The 2,793-nt window shown below is 39.0% G+C and overlaps 1 pseudogene; it reads left to right on the forward strand.

Moving 5' to 3' along the window:
- The window catches only part of LOC106321299, an 8,019-nt pseudogene extending 7,270 nt beyond the window's left edge, over positions 1 to 749 (forward strand).
- The last annotated feature ends 2,044 nt before the right edge of the window (positions 750 to 2,793 follow it).

A 2,793-nucleotide genomic window follows, 5' to 3' on the forward strand; every position in this document is an offset into this window, starting at 1 on the left:
ATGTAGAATTTGCTTATAATCATGCTAAGCATTCTGCAACTAAGTTCTCTCCATTTGAAATTGTCTATGGTTTCAATCCTTTATCACCTTTGGATCTAATGCCTTTACCTTTGAGTGAAAGAGTTAGCTTGGATGGACAAAAGAAAGCTGAACTTGTTAAGCAGATACATGAGAAGGCACGGATCAATATAGAAAACAAGACCAAGCTGTGCGCTAAGCATGCTAACAAAGGAAGAAAGGAGATGATCTTTGAAGAAGGAGACTTAGTTTGGATACACCAGAGGAAGGACAGATTTCCTAATGAAAGAAAATCTAAACTTATGCCTAGATTGGATGGTCCTTTCAAAGTCATCAGGAAGATCAACAACAATGCCTATCAACTGGATCTCCAAGGTAAGTATAACGTGAGTTCAAGCTTCAATGTTACTGATTTAGTTCCTTATTGTGCAGAAGAAACGGATTTGAGGTCAAATCCTTCTCAAGTGGGAGAGGATGATGTGATCTTGGCTAGCAATGGAACTGAAGAGATGGATCAGCTTGAACCAGAGCTTAAGGAAGTTGAAGAAAGAACCAGGGAGCTGCTTGAACCTGAGGAAACAAATGAGAAGGACCTAGAAGTACACATTGGTCCAATGACAAGATCAAAGCAAGCAAGATTTTGACAAGCTCTTCATCAACTACTTCACACTATCCAAGGCAGTCTACAGTGTGCTTATCCAACCACACTGGTTGTGATTCAAGCCATCTAAGACATTCATCAAGAGAGGTGTTGTGACTTGCACTCTTTTCCTTAGTTTGGTTTTGTCCCAATGGATTTTCCAAACAAGGTTTTTAATGAGGCTTGGACACAACACTTATACATGAGCCTCTTGATGAAACTAAGCCTAACCAGTCCCATTTCCTACTCTAATTTCGTGCATGAAGAAACAAGGAGCCTTTTCTTATTTTCAAATTTAAACTTAGTTTTTGTTTTAATTGTTTTGTGTGACTGTGCATGTACAGCCTTCTTCTCTTTATATTCTGATCAAAACTCTCAATAAAACTATCAAACTCTTTTCTAATAAAAATTCTCTCTGAATCTTGTTTGATCAAAGCTTGTCTAGTGTATTTCGGTTCTTCCTTACATTATAAGCAAATCTGATAGTCTGAGAGCCATTTCCGCATCTCTTAGAAGTATCAACTCAATCCACTGCTTATTTCACCATCACAATCATTGGAGAACATTCAGGGACGTGATCAACATATCCAAGATCACTTCAAGTGGTATCAGAGCAGATCTCCATCATCAGGTTGTGTTTTTGCAGTTCTGCAACTTTTAGACTTTTCATATTCTCTTATCAGATCTGTTCTAAAATCTAGATCTTGCTAGAAACGTGTTTATTAGGGTCAGATCTACCTAGAATAAGTTTTAAAATTGCTAAATAATCTGATTTGATTTTCGAAATTGCAGAGAAAAGAATTAGGGTTCTTCATGAAAATTTTAGAAATCTGATTATTCTAGATTCAATCCCATTACTTTCTATTATATTATGTTTCTGTGATCTTTTTTACTGTTTTTGTGTTTGGAAATTCAACAGGAACCATGGGAGAAGGAAGCAATCAGAACAATGGAATGGATAAACTACTACTTGATGCTTTGACTGCACGCATGACTACTGTGATGACTTCTTTGATGGATCAGAGACTAGAGAACTTCAGAACTGAGGTTGTCCACTCAGAACGTGAGAGATCTAGGAGGAGTCCAAACCAGTCTGCTTCGGAAAGCTATTATAGTCATACTAACAGATCCAATGGCACTAGGAGAAGGAGGCGTGATCAGGAAGCAAGGCCACAAACCGATGATCCTCTTGGTGGTTTGAAACTGAAGATTCCTGAGTTCAAAGGCACTGCTGATCCAAAAGAGTATCTAGAATGGGAAAAGAAGATTGAACTTGTGTTCAATTGCAGAGACTACACCACAGAGTACAAACTGAAGCTTGCGCCTACTGAGTTTAAAGACTATGCTTTGAGTTGGTGGGATAACCTAGTTACAGCAAGAAGAAGAGCGGGAGATCTTCCTATTGAAACATGGAATCAGATGAAAGTAATCATGAGGAAGAGATTTGTGCCGAGCCATTACCACAGAGAGCTGCATTTCAAGCTCAGAACACTATCTCAAGGAAGTAGGTCAGTTGAAGAATATTACAAGGAGATGGAAACCCTTATGCTGAGAGCTGACATACAAGAAGACAAAGAAGCAACAATGGCCAGATTCATGGGTGGTCTAAATCGAGACATCATGGACAGACTTGAAGTTCATCATTATGTTGAGATGGAAGAGCTTCTGTACAAGGCAATTATGTTTGAACAGCAGTTGAAAAGAAGAAGTTACAAGTCTAGCTATGGAGCCAGCAAGCTACACTACCAGAAGGACGAAAATACCAGAGAATCCAAACCATTCTCCAAGCCTAAAGTGGAGGAACAGAGTATTAAAGGAAAGGAAGTAGCCACTGCTTCTAAAACTAGAGACATACAGTTCTACAAGTGTAAAGGTTATGGACACTATGCCAGTAGCTGCTCTAACAAAAGGGTAATACTCATTAGAGAAAATGGAGAAATTGAATCAGAGGAAGAGGAACAATCTGAGTCTGAAGAAGAAAGAGTGGAGATGCCAGCTCGTGGAGAGTTACTTGTCGCAAGAAGAACACTGAATCTGCAAGCCAAGACTGTTGGAGATGAGAAAAGAGAGAATCTGTTTCATACTCGTTGTATGGTTCAAGGCAAGGTGTGCAGTTTGGTTATAGATGGAGGAAG

The sequence above is a fragment of the Brassica oleracea genome, unplaced genomic scaffold (genome assembly GCF_000695525.1).
Source record: "Brassica oleracea var. oleracea cultivar TO1000 unplaced genomic scaffold, BOL UnpScaffold01399, whole genome shotgun sequence".
NCBI lineage: Eukaryota > Viridiplantae > Streptophyta > Magnoliopsida > Brassicales > Brassicaceae > Brassica > Brassica oleracea.